The following is a 21,546-nucleotide window of genomic DNA, read 5'->3' as shown; positions in this document are numbered from 1 at the left end:
TATCAATGATTCTCATAATAAAAGAAAACTGAAAATTTGATTCACTTTAGAATTTCCGTGGGTTTGACCAATTTAAAAGAATAATAGTTAGGAGAGACCATACAGAAAAGTTTTAAAGCCCTTTTATTTTAAAGGGAGAAAAACAAACTACACAAAATACAAAACAGTGGAGACAAATTGATATTAATTCTTAAGTAAAAGATAGTAGAAACACGCTCTAAACAGACTCATTTTAATTGACAGCCAGAATATCAAAATGGCATATTAAAAGAAAACTGAAACAACATAAAATGTAACTATTTGACTACAATGTACATTACAAACACGTTAAAATTTAAAGATAGTAATATTAAAAATTGCTAATAAACGAAAAGCAATCCTATCAATGACCCCATAAAAACGGAAGGCTCAACAAGAAATATGTAGTATTTAGTGGCCGTTAATTAATGATTATTTAGCGATCGTGAGATGCGGTCTTGTGGTCACTATCACGATCTCTCAATATAAAATAGTCTAGGTATGTATTCAACTTCAAATTTTCAAATAAGACCCTATAATCCTGACACATCATTTCAAAAGATGTTTTACGCTGAAAACAGTGGGGCAATCGGATTTTAAATTGGTCAAAAAATGACAGAGGTAGGGAAAAAAGGTTGAAAAAACGCATTTCGTTTTGTTCGTTGTTAATTCAGATAATTTCTTTAACTACAGTAAACATGAATTGCCTTTAGGGTTCACAATCTGTCGTTCTTTGTCACACTCACATTATGAGAACAAATCTAAATTCCTGGAAGTAAATACATTTTACAATAGTAACTATTCGTTACATTCAGTAGTCCATACAAAATGAACCGAAGAGCACATTTTTCCAATCACCTACATCACACCAGACCGCATCTCACGATTTCTAAATAAATATCGATTAACGGTCACTAATCACCACACATTTCTACACGAGAAGAACGAAGAACATGGGATTCTATGAACAAATTGCAACTACATATGGACACGAAGCTAAAAGTATACTGAAGGACATCGCCAACAATGAGAAGAAACTCGCATCGGCCATCAATCAGAGAACTTTTTTGCTGAAATGCAGACAACACAAGGCCCTGAAGATGATCTCAATAAAGATCGAAACGTTGGCACGATAAAGAAAATGTTTTTCTGAAACCTACATCACATTATCCTCATTACAAATGAAATGGCCACGGAGAGCTTTAGTGAAGTATACTTCATTTAATTCATTAAGTTCACTAATTTCGTAGTCTGCTTGACCAATTAATATATTACAATTAATTAAGGTTTTTAGTCAACATAAAAATTTAAATTTTATATTTTCCCTTTTCTTTTGTTATCGTCCATATTAACTACCATACTTTCTTGTATTAGTAACTGTACCCTTCGAATAAACCGTGAATCATAAATCCCGACAAACCCTACTTCCTTTGAGTCAAAAATACCGCCTACTTTCAAAGACAATTTTCAAGCCATACCACCTTTTCAACAATATCACAATCTTATAAAAATAGCAGGCTACAAATTCACAGGTACAAACAATTTTAACACGTACGCAAAGAAACGAAGAGCTCTAGTGAAGATATATTGGGTTGTCCGGAAAATAATGCAGGATTTTGGTATTAAACAAAAAAAAAGAAACTAGTTACTTTAAAGCAATGTTCTTTAATCAAAATAATTTCCCATACTCTCAATACATTTCTCCCAACGTGTTGGTAACTTATTAATTCCGTCTGAGTAGAATTCAGAATTTTTAGAATTGATAAAGTCAATAAATGCATTTTCCAGTTCCGTTTGATTTTTGAATATTATGTGTTGTAAGTAGTGGTCCAGGTGTCTAAAAAAATGGTAGTCAGTAGGCGAGAGGTCCGGAGAGTAGGGTGGGTGAGGCAAAGTTTCATAGCCAAGCTCCAATAATTTTTGTGACGTTACACGTGACACATGTGGTCGAGCGTTGTCATGCAACAAAATGGGCCCTTTCCGATTGACCAAAGAGGGCTTCATTACTGCCAATTTCTGATGCATGGTATTAATTTGGTTACAGTATGATTCAGCATTGATGGTTTCGCCAGGATTTAAGAAGCTGTAGTGTATTAAACCAAATGAAGCCCACCATACCGTAACCATTACCTTTTTTTGATGAGTTGGGGGCTTTGGAAAATGTATTGGAGCTTCTCCTTTGTCGAGCCACTGTCCAGAACGTCTAGTGTTATCGTAGAGAATCCACTTTTCGTCACATGTAACAATTCTGGCCAGAAATGGGTCATTTTTGTTTCGACAAAGAAGTGATGCACAAACATCAAAGCGCTGATTTTTTGGCGATCGTTTAATGAGTGTGGAACCCAATTTTCGAGTTTTTTCACTTTTCCAATCGCCTTGAGGTGGTCAGCGACGGTCGTTTTACTGACTTTGAGTTGCTCTGCAAGTTCTCGAACAGTTGTTTTGGGGTTTTCTTCCACCACTGATTGCAGAACATCATCATTAAGAGAGGAAGGCCTTCCACGACCTTCTTCATCTTCAAGGCTGAAATCTCCCTCCCGAAATTTTTTAAACCACCTTTGCACAGTGCACTCATTAACACAACCCTCGCCCCAGACTTGGTTAATGTTTCTAGCCGTTTGGGCTCCGCTTCGGCCGAGTTTAAACTCGTAAAAGAAAATCGTACGAAATTCTCGCTTTGACATTATAAGGATGACTGAATTATTTCCAAGTAGCGGAATGCTACAGAGGTAAACAAACAATATCATTTGGAAGAGGATTAATAAGTGTTGACATTCATACAAATGAGTAATCCTGTAAACGTAAACAGAATATTTTATATAGATTTTTTTTAATGAAAACTTAAAATCCTGCATTATTTTCCGGACAACCCGATACTTCATTTTGCTTATTAAATCTATTAGATTTCGTTATCCGATAGACCAAATAATTTCTTTCAATTAATTAATCTTTATGCAAGTATTGGTTGAGATAAAAAGAGATTAATTGATTGAAAGAAGTTATTTAATCAAAAAGGAGGGAAAATTCGAAAGGTGGGTTGAGATGGTTGGTGTCCGAGTGGATCGAAGTCACGATAGCTCAAGTGGTAGAGCAGCAGCGTATTTAGCCGAAGATCGTGGGTTCTAATACTCGTGATACTACATTTTTTATCTCAACCAATACCTTACATAAATATTAATTAATTGAAAGAAGTTATTAATATAAATAACTTAATACATAATTAGTTATTATACTTTTTATCTAAGGTCTTGACTCGTAGCTGCTAGGCAGACCTATGTGTCACTTTTAATTGATGGGAACATATTTTCACAATTCACGAAAAGAGGCATATCTTAGTTCTGTGTCAAACTTTAATGCATCGGTGTATGAAATATTTGTGAATATGTGTTGTACATCTCGTGGTTCTAAATTTGTTGACTACCAACTAGAAGGAAACTGCCATCAATGTAATGAAGTCTATCAGTTTTCAAATTCCACCTCTTTGGCAATTACGTTGGGACAATATGTTATGGATATAGAATCTTCTCGTTTCACTTTGATAACGGCTAAAAAGAAGAAAAGTTTGCCCTCTAATGCTGATAATTCTAGCTCTTCAGACCTCATTGACAAATCTAGGAAGCATGAATGCTCAGCTCCAAGCTTGCAGGTCCAAACGTTACAGAAAATCAAAATCATTATTCGGGAATCGTGAGATGCGGTCTAATGAGACGTAGGTTTCAGAAAAACATTTTCTTTATCGTGCCAACGTTTCGATTTTTATTGAGATCATCTTCAGGGCTCAATAAAGATCGAAACGTTGGCACGATAAAGAAAATGTTTTTCTGAAACCTACATCACACCAGACCGCATCTCACGATTTCTGAATAATTATCGATTAACGGTCACTAATCACCACAGAATTTAACCCTTTTTAGATTGTACTTTTGTACCAACGTGCTGATTTTAGAAATTTGACCAACTTGGATAATTTTCCTGCTACCTTGGAAATTAACTGAAATATTATGCAGTTTTTATATCGATTGTATAAATTGATTTCTAAAATGAAAAATAAATAAAAGCTATTACAAATCAACCACATTACAACAATTTTAACACACTATTCTCAATCAAAAATTCATGTTCGATGAAGAGATTCAACCCCCGAACCACTGGCAGAAAATAGCCATTCGGTCATTGCAGTTCTCGTAATAATTGTTTCATTACTAATAAGCAATAAGTTTTCCTTCGTTGGAAACATTTGCAATGTCACAGGAAAACTAACGTTAAATTGTATCCAATATCACAATAATTGTACAGTAGTTTAACCTAATAGATTAAATTTTTTCGTAATGATATTGATTAGGACTGGATACATAAACTATTAATTGAATCGTGTAAATATGGAAAATAAAATAGTATGCATAGATCAGTCATATGAATTTTTATAAAGTAGACTAAACCCTCAATTGGGAGTGTTGCAGAAGTGTAGGCCTTTCGCGCCGTCAAAAGAATTTAAAAAGTCGTTAAACTAAAGATTCTATCTAGCAGTTTTTCCGGTCATGATGGTCCGCTTGTCATCGATGTCACCAGCAGCCTCTTTCCATCTAAGATTGTTAGTTGAGATGAAAAAGTTAGTGCCACGAGCGGGATTCGAACCCACGACATTCGGCTCAATACTCCGCTCCTCTAACCATTTGAGCTATCTTGACTTCGATCCACTCGGACACTAACCATCCTTCTCAACCTACAACCTTTTGAATTTTCCTCTTTTTGCCATTTTTAAAATGTCGTGTATTCGAGACCCGATTCTCAGGGACTTTTGAACTGTCCCCGGGGAGATGTTAGCGATGTGATTACTTCTTTAATTATTATATTAATCCATATATTTGTTTAGCAATCATAATTGACCTATTTAATTATTTACTATACTTTTTATCTTAAAGTCTTGGTTGAGATGAAAAAAGTTAGTGTCACGAGTAGGATTCGAACCCATGACCTTCGGCTCAATACGCCGCTGCTGTAAACACTTGAGCTGTCGTGTCTTCTACCCACTCGGACACCAACCACTCATCTCAACGTACAACCTTTCAAATTTTCTCTCTTTTTGCCATTTTTCAATTTTCTTCTAATTGACGTATAAAACGGATTACAAATGGGCATACTAAAATTTGTAGAAATAGATAAACATAACACATGCTCATAAACATCCCAATTGACAAGTACACAAACATATCTAACACGAGTTAAAACATTATACAAAGAAAAAAAGACAGAGGTTCAAAATGACCTAATAGAAGACCCACAATCTTCATACATCAAAAACAACATTAATATCTGCACAACTCTACAACTAGAACTTTACTAGATAAAAATCACCCAAACACTGAAGATCGCGAAATGCCGAAACGCGTCTGAACCAAAAAAAATCATGGATACACAGACCAAGATGGTAGGTAGCTATCAAACAATAGTTTTATATTTTCGAAAATATCCAGCCTACTGTGCACCATGAAGGAGCACGAGATATGCTACTGAGACTCTATAACCAATCAATAACATTTTCAAAATGAGCAATACTAACTCCAATGAGGCATATACGGGTTCAATTAAAAATAAAGAGTCATTTAAATTGTTCATTAAATTATTTATTATACACTTATCAATATATCACATTGCACTCTAAATTGCATAATTTGTCAAATGTTAAAGCTCATTCTGGTCCCGGGTAGATGTTTTGTTGTCAAATGTTAAAGCTCATTCTGGTCCCGGGTAGATGTTTTGTTGTCAAAATCTGCTGAAACAATACATTTAAATTTCAATGAACACATAAAATTATATATTTATAAGAAATTTAGTGGACGTAATATAAAACTTTTTATAAAATATTGTAAAGTAATAATGTGACTTACGCTTTTACGCTATGAAGTACTTTCTAAACTCATCATTCCTGAGCTTTGGCTCGGATCTCAACGCGATCGGCGACAATGGGCAAGTGTTTAAGCAATCTAACCCTGTTACACAGAAAACATAGAATAAAATGAAATATAAAAGAAATTATGACTGAGTGTGTTTTTATTTTAGTTAAATTTTTGAATATCTATTCGGAAAAAAGTGCCAAATTGTTACAAATTTATTTAAACGAACAAACTATAAATCATCCATTCAGCAGATTAAAGCAAGTGGTCTTACAACTCGATATTTATCACTTTCGATCCGTGATTATTATCTTGATATTTCAAAACACAAACAAATTAACCCGAATTTCTCATGCCACTACGAACTGGAATCTTACTTTATTTATGTTTTTTTAATAAACAAAAACAAATAAAAGTTTTGACATATATAATTTTTGAATTAACAGAATTTGATAGGAAATAAGTACTATGGTCAGTAATACTACTCAATCTGATAGAACATGAGTTACATAATAAAAAAATGTAAAGAATACATAAAGAAACCTACTCTGAAAAAGATTAGCTTACGAAAATGCTGAGATAATATAATGAAAGAATATAATACTAAAATATATCATAAAATATGACGGTATGATAAAAGCAAACAATATTCAACTTTCAAATGCTAAAAAGCTTTGTAACTTGACTCCCTTTTAAACCGACTACCTATCAGCTTTTAATAAAGTTCTTTAATCAAGAAGAAGTACACAAGTAGTAACTTTTCCAAAAGATGGAAGTGAAGGAAATGGTTAAATTAAGTGTTCTAATAATAAATTTGTAAGGCTTTCTTACGTAAAATTTAGATGTAGTGAATAAAGTTTTTAAATATTAATTTAAAACTTTTTATTTTCAAAAATTGTTGAGTTAGTAAACAATAGATTTAATCAATAATGTACTTACGTTGCTTTCTGTGCGACTTTGGTGTAGAGGCAAAGACTTGTTTGACGAAATCTCTCCTCTTGTATTGACCGATTGCCATCAGGTCCGGGCATCGGAGGAAATGTTCCGTTGGGTCAAAGTTCTTACTCGCTTCGTTCTTCCTCTTCTTCTTACCAGTCTGCCAGGCTTTTTTCGTTCGTCGGACAGCCTGGTCGAGAAGAACTTGCAATATTTTCAGTTCCATTTCGGGCGGTGGACGGATGCGAAATGATTGTTGAGAGTCGGTGTACAACAGTTAAGGGTTTTTATTTGGTAAGGGTGGGGGTGAATTAGGACCGGATTGAATCGGCTACCTGTGTACAGCGGGGTCGGTCTTCCCATGGTAGTACCTTTCTAACCCCTTTAATCCTCTCTCAATTTACCTGACAAGATGTCCGAAATGGCACAATAAGTTAATTCTATGAATCCGATATTTTTACTTCTCAACATTTTCCGTTTCCCTCTTTTATTAACACAAAAAATTCGATTTTGTATAATTAATAATATTTAAGTTAAATAATAATAACTAAAATATGTGGTGATTAGTGACTGTTAGTCGATGATTATTCAGAAATCGTGAGATGCGGTCTGGTGTGATGTAGGTTTCAGAAAAACATTTACTTTATCGTGCCAACGTTTCGATCTTTATTGAGATCATCTTCAGGGCCTGGGATTTACAAACATTTAACAAATACATGTAGGATATGGAAAAAAGTGAATTTATACAATGCAAAATATATTTTTTATATTCAATCAAAGTATTTCTACTCACTCAAAGTATTTGTCTTTTGTGTAATTGTGCCATTCTTGCGTGTCGTGTTGAGAGTGCCAGTTAGATTTTGCTGTTTTATATTTATATACGTTGGATTTTGAACGGGTGGGGAAGGAAGTCGGTATAGAAAGACATTTTTGTATAAGGAATCGGCGTCTTTAAGGTGAAAAGAGCCGACGAAGGGAAAAAACGTTGGTAATAGTTCGGCCAGATTATCCTTTCAAGATTATATACAAAGGGATAAATAGGAAAAGGAAAGTTAATATTGTTGGGAAATTAGACTCTGTGAAAAATATATTTTCCATTGTATAAATTCACTTTTCCACATCCAAAATGTAATTGTTATATGTAAACAATGTTTGTAAATCCCAGGCTCTGAAGATGATCTCAATAAAGATCGAAACTTTGGCACGATAAAGAAAATGTTTTTCTGAAACATACATCACATCACACCGCATCTCACGATTTTTAAATAAATAATTAATTATATTTAACCCATTAAATAATACTAAAACATGTGGTGATTAGTAACCGTTAGTCGATGATTATTCAGAAATCGTGAGATGCGGTCTGGTGTGATGTAGGTTTCAGAAAAAAATTTTCTTTATCGTGCCAACGTTTCGATCTTTTATTGAGATCATCTTCAGGGCCTGGGATTTACAAACATTGTTTACATTTACATGTAGTATGTGGAAAAAAGTTAATTTACTATTCAAACATATATTTTTTTTATATTCAATCAAAGTATTTCTACTCACTCAAAGTGTTTGTTTTCTGCGTAAATGTGCCATTCTTGCGGAAAATAAAGCTAAATTTTTGAAAAATTGGACTATTAAAAATGTTTGATGTGTGGAATGTGATGAATGTTTTATATGTTATATTATACGTTTTGTGTGGTGTGATGATATATGTGTTATCGATATTGAATTTCAGTAATGATATTGGCGTAGCTGCGACTGAGTTTACATTATCTGTTCTGTAATTGATGCTGTGTTTATCTCGGTTGATGTATCAAAACCGTGTGAAAACATATTTTAGTATTATATTCAGAAATCGTGAGATGCGGTCTAGGTTTCAGAAAAACAATTTCTTTATCGTGTCAACGTTTCGATCTTTATTGAGATCATCTTCAGGGGCTGGGATTTACAAACGTTGTTTAAATTTAACAAATACATGTAGGATGTGGAAAAAAGTGAATTTATACAATGCAAAAAAATATTTTTTATACAATTAATTAAGGGTTTTAGTTGAGATAAAAAGTCAATGGCACGAGCGGGATTCGAACCCACGATCTTCGGCTTGATACGCCGCTGCTCTAGCACTTGAGCTATTGTGACCTCGATCCACTCAGACACCAACTTCCCATCTCAACCGCACCTTTTGGATTTTCCCTCCTTTTTGCCATTTTGCCATGCGGACCACTAAATTAGTGAATTTAATGATTTAAAATGAAGTATACTTCACTAAAGCTCTCCGTGGCCATTTCATTTGTCGTCGAGAATCCAATCCGATTACACGACATTTGAAAAATACACTTTTTTATCTCAAGTAAAAACCTTAATTAATTGTATTATATTAATTGGTCAAGCGGACCACGAAATTAGTGAATTTAACATTTTTTATATTCAATCAAAGAAGAAGATATTTCTACTCACTCAAAATGCTAGTTTTCTGCGTACTTGTGCCATTCTTGTGTGTCGTGTTGAGAGTGCCAGTGAGATATTGCTGTTATATATGTTGGATTTTGAAGAGTGGGGAAGGAAGTCGATATAGAATGGTAACGAGGACAGTCATAGTGTCACTATTTGTGTCCACTTTCGGGAAATGTCTTCTAAAGGGAGCAGATTATCCACGTGAGGTGTAGATTTACATGCACATATTGAACGATTTTACGAGCTTTTATCATTTTTCTCTCTCCTAGTTTTCTAAGACTTAATTTATAAGCTAATTTCCTAACACTTGTTCTCATAACCATTTCATAAAAATCAAAAACTTCTTGCCATTCTTTTAAAATAAAACTTTGGTGGCTTTCAAACAACTGAAATCATGAAATGAGAAATGTATTGGAAGGAAATTAAGATTGAGTGATGAAGAATAGAACTTTTCTAATTCAAGAAACACTTCAATTCATTGTATCAGTAATTGTAAATATACTTAAAAGTCGTGATATAGTGGCTCTCATATAGTTGATGATATCAAAGAAAAATGAAAAAGTAGATTTTCCAAAATCAGTACATCTGAAACTGACCCTATACGAAGGTGTCACTAAACAGAGTAGGCCGTTTACGGAGATTTCCTTGTAATTAATATTTCCATGATTTAGTTCAGCGAATTGTAGCCAGATAAATCGTAGAATTCTGCCAATATTAAACAAGCAAAAAACTAAGAAATGAACATGAATAGAATGTAAATATAGTATGTTGTACATAAAAACATAAAAATTGTCCTTCTCATCTTACAATTACAATGCGAAATAAGTACTGTAGGAATCGAACTGGATATCACTTGAGTGTGAATTGACCACTCTTGATGTAACGCTTCCTTGAATTGAAATGAACGGTAAGTATTGATATATAAAGAATATCAAATGGGTCATGCCGCCTTGTTGGTATTCAACGAAGAGGCTTAACATTTATAAACATGAAACACTCGTTATAGAAAACAAGGTAACCTCTGAGTTTCTCAAATGCCAGAGTTAAAAATATATTTGTTAAATTGCTTATGGTATATTTGCCAAGCAAATAAACATAATAAAAAGATCAAAACCTTGTTTACTTTCATTATTTGAGAAATGGGAATGTTGTCAATGATGTTGACACATATTTTATATAATAGCCAAGCTCTTTATTTGGCGTTCATCAGGACTCTTGAACGATAAGAAAAGAAAATGCAATAGATGATTATTTATGACTCATATTCAAATTTATCTACTTTTTTTAATCTAAAATTTTCTAGCATTGTATAAATTCATAATTTTTTTTCCACTTCCTACATGTATTTGTAAAATTCAAACAATGTTTGTTTATAAATCACAGGCCCTGAAGATGATCTCAATAAAAATCGAAAGGTTGGCACGATAAAGAAAATGTTTTTCTAAAACCTACGTCATACCAGACCGCATCTCACGATCTCCGATTAATCATTTTATCTAATTACATCATATATTGTCTTAATTTAAATACTGACCATGAGGTTAATTAAGTTACCAATCATAAAAAGAAAACTATTAGCTTCTTTAACTTCTGTCGGTCTATATTTCAACAATTTTATTGCCTATTTTAGCAATGAAAATATTTTTAACTTTTGAAAAATGGTACCAATCTTGCCAGAATTCTAATGGAAAGAACATTTTCTTAGATTTGAACTAATGTCTAATATTAGAAATAAGGGTGTAAGACATTAGTTGGTAGTTAAGGTCCGTTCATGTTTATGAGTTAAAATGTGTAGTTTCTCTACGCGGTCTGTGGGACGAGGAACCTGAAAATGGATCCTTAAGCTTTTCTTCATTGCATCTTCTGTGTTAGTCCGAGGGATTTTGAAGAAATCAGGTCTGTTTGAAGTGGTGGTGAAGGTGCGCGTGTCGGCCTTATGTTTGTCGGGGCCTTCAGGGGATTAAATCTGGCAGCCTTCAGGGTCTTATTATACTTTTCTACTGTCTAGTTCAGTCAATCAACTCAATCGTTTTCGTAAGAAGTACTAGGTCATTGACTCTCATTGATACAATCCCTTTCCCTTAGTTTTCTTTGTGTCCCAGGTTATGTCTCCATTGAGCGTTTGCTTCGCATTCGAAGATGATCTAGCATTTTATCTCCTCATTGTGTAATCAACACATCATTGAATCCATGTTGTGTAGATCGTTTCTCAGAAGGCAGTGAACGATGCATAATCCCATCACTTCTCTGAGCTGATCTAACAGTACATTGAATTGTTCAGTATTGGTGAGCGTTAGTTTACCATAAGATTACCATAGCACCCCAAGAGTTTATCCTCTTCTCCTTTGGCTTTTTTGGTCAATTCTGTAATGTAGGATGTGTTTGTTTTTGTTATCCTACTGATACATCGATGAGTATCTAGCCATTTCAAATAATTAAGATTCTATTCGTATCCCGGTAACCTGGAGAGTTAGACAAAACAACAAAGTATGAAAATTTACGTGTTTCTAGGTTTATTCCTAAAAACGCTCAAGTAAAAAAAGAATATTGGGGTGGGAAGCAAACGTTAAACTCACCCTGTATGCCAATTTTGTCATGTGGGTTAGCTTTATCAATGGTTAGGGATGGTTAGTTCTAAATAGTTGTCCAATGTCTAAATAGTTGTCCGATTGTGTTCGTGGCCTTCAGTGTTGTTTTACTATTTAATTGGTTAAATAGATTCAATACATTACGTTTCTTATATGTAAATATGGTCCATTTATTCGGACGTATTCGCACAGTTTTTGATTAGTATTTGTCGTACAATGGTTCTATATAATAACGATTTGTCACGTCAAATGGCATTACTTTGTTGGTAAGTAGTTGCAATTTTCTTACCTTTGAATTTATTGAATCGGTTGATATATGTATTTATTATAAATAATTATTTGGTACTAAAAGACAGCAAAACGATTTCTAACGAATTGGATAGCATTTTTAATGACTGTGAAACATAATAATAAGTTTTAATTAAAAAACACAGACATGTAATAAACCGGAGTTAAAAAAATGATAAATAAATTTGTTTTCAAGTTTACTTAAGATTCAGCAACAAAATTTCAGTTTGACATTTAATTTATTCTCTCTTACTTTTAAAAGAGAGCAATTTACTTTGATGAAAGCTAATTTTAAATTATTCATAAATCGTGAGATGCGGTCTGGTGTGATGCAGGTTTCAGAAAAACATTTTCTTTATCGTGCCACGTTTCCATCTTTATTGAGATCATCTTTAGGGCTCAAAGTGTTTGTCTTTTTGCCACTGTGCCATTGTGCCATTCTTGCGTGTCGTGTTGAAAGTGCTAATTTTAAAATGTCACGCAATTATTTATTTTTAAATTCACTAATTTCGTGGTCCGCTTGCCCGATTAATATATTACAATTAATTAAGGTTTTTAGTTGAGATAAAAAAGTCAATGGCACGAGCGGGATTCGAACCCATGATCTTCGGCTAGATTCGCCGCTGCTCTACCACTTTAGCTATCGTGACCTCGATCCACTCGGACATCAACTTCCTATCTCAACCCCACCTTATGAGTTTTCCCTCCTTTTTGCCATTTTTCAAATGTCGTGTAATCGGATTGGATTCTCGACGACAAATGAAATGGCCACGGAGAGGTTTAGTGAATTGTACTTCATTTTAATCATTAAATTCACTAATTTCGTGGTCCGCTTGACCAATCCGATTACACGACATTTGAAAAATGGCAAAAAGGAGGTAATCAAATCAAAAGGTACGGTTGAGATGGGAAGTTGGTGTCCGAGTGGATCGAGGTCATGGTGGCTCAAGTGGTAGAGCAGCGGCGTATCAAGCCGAAGATCGTGGGTTCGAATCCCGCTCGTGCCATTGACTTTTTTATCTCAACTAAAAACCTTAATTAATTGTAATATATTAATTGTTCAAGCGCACCACGAAATTAGTGAATTTAATGATTTAAAATGAAGTATACTTCACTAAAACTCTCTGTGGCCATTTCATTTGTCGTCGAGAATTCAATCCGATTACACGACATTTGAAAAATGGCAAAAAGGAGGGAAAATTCAAAAGGTGCGGTTGAGATGGGAAGTTGGTGTCCGAGTGGATCGAGGTCACGATAGCTCAAGTGGTAGCTCAAATAAAAACCTTAATTAATTGTAATATATTTATTTTTATTTTTAATTCAGTTACATACCCTGCAAACAGAAATATATTCGTAACAATTTATTATGGATTTTATATGAAATCAGTTAGTTGTTCACTTAAGAGTATATAAAGCATATTAATTATTATGAGGCCATTATTAAGATTTATTATGAGAGAAAGAGAAGGCCGAAAACCGTAGTTTTGAAATGATTTTCATTTGCCGATAATACATTTATTTTTTTATTAACACTACTTTTTCATGTTGAGAAAAATTTAAATTAAGGATTTTCACGCCATGCTAAAGAAAAAGATAGCCCACATAAAAAGTGGATTCTTTCATTTTCTTCTACTTTCGCATTAATTATCTCCTCCGTGAAACTAAGATTGAGCTAAGATTTTTAGCAAGTAATTTGAATTCTTCACGTTTTCTATCCCCTCGAGGACGTATAAGACGCCAAGTTGGCAATGTTGGGACTCCTTTGACTTTAGTCATTCTGTTCCTCCTGCGGTACTTTTATATTGAGTATTTAATATTTAATAAAAATTTGTGAAACCGTATTTCTCAGAAGATATAAAAATTCACGTAGTATTTGTGTAATTTGTTGAATTGCAGGTAAAAATGTCTAGAGTAAAGATTTTCAATTAGTCAGTATTATTAAACAAATAGTTTCAACTGCTGGTAAAACCCTGTTCCTCACGGAAGAGGGCACAATGCCGAAACGCGAGTAGTACGTGTGAAGATTGACCCAATAACTCTATCCAGTGCCGTTTCAGCATGAAACAATTAAGCTACATTGCGTGGAATAATTAACCTTAACAAAAATACAATTTAAAATTCAGCCAAGGATGACTTAAACTTAAAAGAATGACCTCAGTTTTTGTTAAAATCAAACTATTTATGAAGATTTTTTTATTTATCCTCTATATGATGGGTGATGATTTGAATATTTAAAAAAGAAGTAAATTAGTGGTTTATTGTAAAAAAATTATCAAGAGGTACTTATGAAATATTTCCATTTTTAATACATGCTTGTCTATTATATGTACTTATCGTCTATTTTTTAACTCTATCCGTTTTTTTATTTAAACTAAGGCGTTAGGATTTTTTCGCTATCTCCCTCAATCCAGTAACCCTAAGTTTGCTTCGGAGACAATTCGCAGTGCTAAATCGTTGTCACCGCAACACTGTCAAGATTTGCAGCGGTTTGCCCGAGGGAAAATTCAGAAAACGGCCAATCTTAACTGGGCCGGTTCCAGAGAGAGAGATTACCATACGAAAGTTATCCCACTTCAAAATACTTCATACTGGACGGAAATCGGGCCTTCTCAAACCATACAAACAAAATATCCTACTGACTATTATGAAATTATTACTGACATATTCGTTTTGGATTTAAATTAAAAAAATAATAATCTATGTACTAAATTGTCTAACTTTTCGAATTCTCTGCAAGGTCAATGTTGTTTGTGTGAAACTGGGGTTAAGAAATCTGTACAAGCCACGTATAAATATAGAAAAATAAAACGCATCTGATAGTACCAAAACCATTAGAAACTACCAAAGTACAGATTAATTGAAACTTTTAAAAAAATATATATTTTTCATTATTATTATTGACTTCAAGTTGTGTGTTTTCTTATATGCCAGTGACCGGTAATCATCTCACTCTAACCCTATGTAGTTGTAACAAAGGATTTCCTAAGTTTATCCAGTTGGAAACAGTAAAATCTGCTAAGAAACGAATCAGCTTGTATGTTCAAGAAAATTAATTAATTTTTAAAAGCCTGTTATTTTTTCTTATGTTCAATTTTGTATTAAAGTGCCTTTGTTATATACTTTCATTATCTTCTAATAGAAACTTCAATGTCTTAATGTCTAATTTTTTAAACCATTTGAATCCGAAAAATCAAATTTTTAGCTAGTTGATTTTACACTGGCGATAATCTTTGTGAAATTAGATGCATGTATTAAAACTTTATTTGTAGATGTAACATTTCTGTAAGTATTTACAGAGCTAAGAAAATCATAACTTAAACTTTATACAAGAACTTTGGAAACGAGTAAACGTTTATGTTCTATCAAATTTTGTATTTTGTTTGCTTACGGTTACAATTTACAACAAACATGACTTATTGGATTTTCGATGATCTTTCCGTTGATGTAACCAAACTTACAGTGGAATTAAGATTTTATAAAATATAGGGGGGCTATATTGGAAAAAGTAGTGAAAGGTAAATCATCATTGACAATAAGGCTACGAGACTTTTTAGTCCCTTTTTTCTAAACCCGTGCGCCATTATTGATTTATCATCATTTGGCGCCTTGGAACCCAAGATTGCGACGGCGACACTGCTGCTCGTTTAGCGTGAACCAGGGAGCACGTGTACTAACTGTACGGACGCGAGACAAAACCCCCATGGATGTTTATTCATTATCAAAAATTCCTTTAGTTCCTGGTTGTCAGGCACCAAAATGCTATCGATTGTTATATTTCCTAAGTTTTGGAGATGTGAGGAGCATCTGTTTTAGATGTGCCTCTTTACGTACTAGTAACTTTTGAGGAATTTTTGTCAATGTAGCCATTGTAACCACATTCAGATTTTTTTCGGCACAATTAGAATATATATCTTAAAAATTTCACACAACACTAATATGACAGCACAGGAATAGCACGACACTTTGTATTCTGAAGATAACTCCAATACAGGTCGAAACGTCGGCAAAAAATAAGAACGTTTTTCCACGGTACCTCATTCCTGACCGTTCCTCACGAATTATATAAATATTAATATAAATTATTAAACAACCGGTCACTAAAAAGTACAGGTATATTTTATCTTGAAAGTCTGTACACCCATAAGGTGTATTTGCACACTTATTGTTCCACCTGTTCTCGGTTTTTTCCGTTTTTGTCAGTCTGATACGTGTCGCCTTTGTGACGTCATAATTCGTAGGTATGTTTCTTTTTTTAATCCTCGCCATAAACCACAGGCTATTAGATCTGAATAGTGAGGGTAGGCAGCTCAAAATAAAAGGAAACTGGACCAAAATGTAAAGTTTCCGATTTTCTTTTTGTTTTGTATGGAGAGATTGTGAAATGGAGGAGTCTTTGTTTGACATTTATTCTAATTATTAGATCCGTGCGTATAGTTGTCTTTGCAGATACTCTTTTGGCCAGATTGTATTGTTCATTACGCACACTTTATTGCTTCCTGCACCCAAGATTTTGTAAGGATGTTAAATTTTGTCAGGATACATTCTAGGACTATTTTGGATGAGACATTTGACTGACAATTGAATATCTGATCTTGTCAGCATTTTTATATGAGTGTAACCTTTTTCAGATATTTCACGGGACATCATCCCATGAACATTTTTTCCCGCTTGTTCGCGCTTTTTGACCATTCAGATGCGTACATGGATGCTTTCAGCAAACATCAAGCGCAAATATGTAACCATAAAAACTACACTAAATAATAACATATGGGGGGCGTCGGTTTCCGCAACGGTTTAGGCGTTGACACGACGCTCATCACTGTAAGGTAAAAGTCCGGGTTCGAATCCAGCAGCCCTACATTCGAACCCGACATACTTACAAATGGGCTTTTTTTCAAAAATACCGGCACCCCGAGGGTTGATATAACCTCTGCTGTTGCGAACCCTCGTAAAAAAATAATAATAACCTCCAATGCCTAAATAGCTGTTTTGGTGATTTTGGTCAAATCTGTTAAATACTGCCGCAAGGTCATCCTTCCTCGGCCTCCCTCCGAGCTATTTCCACCTTGAAGAAGAGTAAAAATGCAGAATGGGAGTTTAGCGCAATTACCGAAAACCGTGTTTCTGTTATAAATAGTCATAAAAATCCGGGTTGAACAACACCTATACCCCTGCTGCCTAAGCTCGTTGTAATCCGAACTCGGTCAACACGGTCACGGCCGGCTCTTTTTGTACTCTCCAACTGTGGACTTTTACCGCATTGGGGATAAAAGCAAAGCCAATGACACCTACAAAGCAATATTTTCTACAACTCTTTTTTTAACCTAGATACTTTGTTTTGATAATAAAAACACTTTTCCAACTCTTGAACTAGACTAACACGAAATTTCATTCACAATTATTCACTTTATTTATTGAAAATTGTTAGTGTAAGTGAAATTCTTATTTACTAGCCACTTTCTCCTATATAAATGTTGTCTAAAGTGATCTTCTCGGTAAAATCACGATAGAATCGATCTGGATTTTTTTTTTTAATTATACTGTTTGTCCGTTTTATTGTTCTTAGTTACTCTTTTGAATCTAAGCAAAAAATGTAATAACTTTTTTAAATTTAAAAAAAATTACTTTTTTTAATCCTTTGTTATTTTTGGGTGTGAGATCAAGTGGGTTTAGTAAAAAGAAGAAAAATTTAACAACGTTTCTATCTTTTCGTTTTTCAAAACATAACACAATTATATAAAAAATTATAAAACGAAGGACAATACAAATCTACATAACTTTTCTTTTTTCTTACTAATAAATTCAATCAATTATAGGCTTTAATGGGTTTCATACGTGAAATAATAATTTTATCGATAAGCAAGGAAAGGTATTAATCCTTTTCCAACAGACCTCCAAAAAAGAGCGAAAATCAAACATCATTGTTGAATTGATAAAGGATATGTAACATAAATGTGCCTTCGCATATCGCTGTATGTTGCTAAAAATAGGAATAAATAAAACAATTTATTTTTATTTAGTCCCTTTAGCAATTTCTAAACGAGTGCAATGAACATATATTTTGAAGTAAGAAGAAAAAAGAAGAAAAAGAGAACGAACTGTTGATACTCCTTGTACTCGCCCTTTCGAGCTATAAAAGCTAACTTCAATCATTTTTTTTCTTTTTTTTTTTGTCTTCAACCACTAAGGATCATTTAGGCAGGGTGTGCAACTATTGTTCTGTTATGTTTACGGGAAGGAAAAGAGAAGCCTACGCATGAGCAGCATCCCTGGTTGGACAGACAGGGCTGCGCCGCCCGCAGAGGCGATCAAGCACCTCACCTTTTAACGGAATCATTCTTCCTTGTAAATGCTTACATTGTTTATATTTATTGCTGAAACCACAATTAGATGCAGACAACCTGAGAATTTTTTCAACTAACTATTTTTGTATTTTCTAACTTCACACTATTTTATTCATTAAATTAGAACAAAACTTATAATATAATACTTCAAAGAACGCTTTATCGTTATCAGCAATCCGGCCAAATAAGGGAGACAATGAGAAATAACATACAATTACTACTCTCCAATATATCGAAAAATAAAATTATCTCAACTCGAGCAATAAAATATCAATAATTATTCAGAAATCGTGAGATGCGGTCTGGTGTGATGTAGGTTTCAGAAAAACATTTTCTTTATCGTGCCAACGTTTCGACTTTATTGAGATCATCTTCAGGGCTGGGATTTACAAACATTGTTTACATTTAACAAATACATTTAGGATGTGGAAAAGTGAATTTATGCAATGCAAAATATATTTTTTATATTCAATCAAAGTATTTCTACTCACTCAATTTTTACTTCTCAAAATTTTCCATTTCCCTCTTTTATTATCACAAAAAATTCGATTTTGTATAATTAATAATATTTAAGTTAAATAATAATAACTAAAATATGTGGTGATTAGTAACTGTTAGTCGATGATTATTCAGAAATCGTGAGATCGGGCTGGGGTGATGTAAGTTAGAAAAGCATTTTCTTTATCTTATCAATGTTTCGATCTTTATTGAGATCATCTTCAGGGCCGGAGATTTATAAATATTGTTTCAATTATACATATACGTATGAGATATTAATATGAATTTACACAATGTACAAAATATTTAACTTTTAGGTTTAATCAAAGTATTTGTACTCACTCAATTGTGTGTTTTCTTTGTAGTAGTAACACTGTTGTGGGTCGTGTTGGCAGAGTTTGAGATTTTAATGTTTTTTATTTATTTATTTATTTACAGGAACTTCCCACAATTATACATTTTTATACTATTTATCATTACAATGAATTAACTAAAGTTTATACATTCCAACAATTTAGTACTATCTATCATGCTATTTACTAATTTATACAAAAATAACATATCTAGAGACATTCTTCTGTTTTCAAGTGACAACAGACCCCATTTCATTCGAATTGGGGTGTATTCGTGCGAGTTTCTAACTAATTTGATTTTATAAGCTGTATAGCGAAGGAATTTATTTTGCACAATTTCTAGACTGTGTATATATTACAATTAATTAAGGTTTTTAGTTGAGATGAAAAAAAGTTAATGGCACGAGCGGGATTCGAACCCACGATCTTAGGCTAGATACGGCGCTGCTCTACCACTTGAGCTCTCGTGACCTCGATCCACTCGGACACCAACTTCCCATCTCAACACACCTGATCGAGGTCACGATAGTGGGTTCGAATCCCGCTCGTGCCATTAATTTTTTTTTCATCTCAACTAAAAACCTTAATTAATTGTAATATATTAATTGGTCAAGCGGACCACGAAATTAGTGAATTTAATGAAACTGTGTATATATTTATCATAGTTTGGGGACGAAACAACACGGTTTCATTCTAATATTCGTATTCATATATATTTTGTTTATATATGCTTGATTTTGAAGGAGTGGGGATGGAGGTTGGGTTAGAAATTCGTTTTTCCAAGAGAAGTTGTCTTCTTTGAGGTGAAAGGGACCGACTTCTTTAGCTGTTCAGGATTGATGTAGACGGGATTATTAGAGAAAGGAGAGAAATTGAGGGAGATGTAGAATTGTTTAATGTATGGAGTGTAATGATTGTTTATATGTTGCAGTATGTTTTGTGTATTATATGTATGTTACTTATGATTATTCTGAGAGCATGAGATGCGGTCTGGTGTGACGTAGGTTTTAGAAAAACATTTTCTTTATCCTGCCAACGTTTCGATCTTTATTGAGATCATCTTCAGTGCCTTGGATTTACAAACATTGTCTGAATTTTACAAGTACATGTAAGATGTGGAAAAATATTATCAATATATACAATGGTAGAAAATTTTAGATAAAAAAATTGAATTTATAGAATGGTAGAAAATTTTATATTTAAAAAAAGAATGAATTTATACAATGCAAGAAAATTTAAGATTTAAAAAAAAATGAATTTATCCAATGCTAAAAAATTCTAGATACAATCAAAGTATTCGTACTCACTCAAAGTGTTTGTATTCCGTGTAGATGTGTCATTCTTGCGTGTCGTGTTGAGAGTGACAGTGAGATATTGCTGTTTTATGTATATATACGTTGGATTTCGAAGGGGTGGGGAAGGAAGTCGGGATAGAAAGACATTTTTATACGAGGAGTCAGCTTCTTTCACCGACAATGTGAAAAAACGTGGATATTGGTTCGGCCTAATTTCCTTTCAGGATTATATAGACTAGGATAATTAGGTAAAGGTAAGCCAAATTGTTGAAGGATTAGACTATGTAGAAATGTTTGATATGTGGAATGTGATGAATGTTTTATTCACACCAGACCGCATCTCCCGATCTCCGAATAATCGTTACTAACGGTAATAATCGTCACTAACACCACACATATGTTACTTATATTGAATTTGATTTATGATATTAGCGAAGCTCCGACTGAGTTTACGTGTGTCTGTTCTGTAATTGATGCTGTGTTTATCCTTGTAAACCATTTCTAAAAAGTTAAGTTTATGTTTTTTTATGTTGTTTGGAATGTGTTATGATTCTGTTATTTTTGGATTGTTGAAATTGAAATTGGGTTGGTTTTCAAAACGATGGTTATTGTGTCCCCCTCTTATCCAGTACTTCCGACATAAGTGGCTGGAAATTTATACAATTGATTTTGTAAATTACAAATTAATTATATATATATATATATATATATATGTATACAGNACTAAACAAGAGTCTTTTTAAAAAGAACTTTATTAGTTAAACACAACTTATAATTTTAGAAGAACCTTTCCTGTTCACGGATATGATTAATCTGAATCTGACTTTACAAGTGTAAAAAGGAATAGTGAACAGGGAAGGGTTTATTGCTTACAAACATTCTCCGAA

At 33.4% G+C, this 21,546-nt stretch overlaps 1 long non-coding RNA gene across 3 annotated transcripts; it reads right to left on the bottom strand.

Moving 5' to 3' along the window:
- Positions 1-5,603: 5,603 nt before the first annotated feature.
- Positions 5,604-9,334, bottom strand: LOC106665464. 3 transcript variants are annotated; one of them, XR_002910874.1, is made up of 4 exons: positions 9,297-9,334; positions 6,852-7,038; positions 5,907-6,008; positions 5,621-5,788 (listed from the first exon to the last, which is right to left on the bottom strand). It is a non-coding gene; the product is annotated as an uncharacterized LOC106665464 (long non-coding RNA). The 3 variants fall into 3 exon arrangements; XR_001340305.2 differs by lacking the exon at positions 9,297-9,334 and having other exon boundaries at positions 5,604-5,791; positions 6,852-7,343; XR_001340304.2 differs by lacking the exon at positions 9,297-9,334 and having other exon boundaries at positions 5,614-5,788; positions 6,852-7,343.
- Between the last annotated feature and the right edge of the window lie 12,212 nt (positions 9,335-21,546).

The sequence above is a fragment of the Cimex lectularius genome, unplaced genomic scaffold (genome assembly GCF_000648675.2).
Source record: "Cimex lectularius strain Harlan isolate CLEC.00 unplaced genomic scaffold, Clec_2.1 scaffold477, whole genome shotgun sequence".
Lineage (NCBI taxonomy): Eukaryota > Metazoa > Arthropoda > Insecta > Hemiptera > Cimicidae > Cimex > Cimex lectularius.
This window is presented reverse-complemented; position numbering and strand designations above follow the sequence as displayed.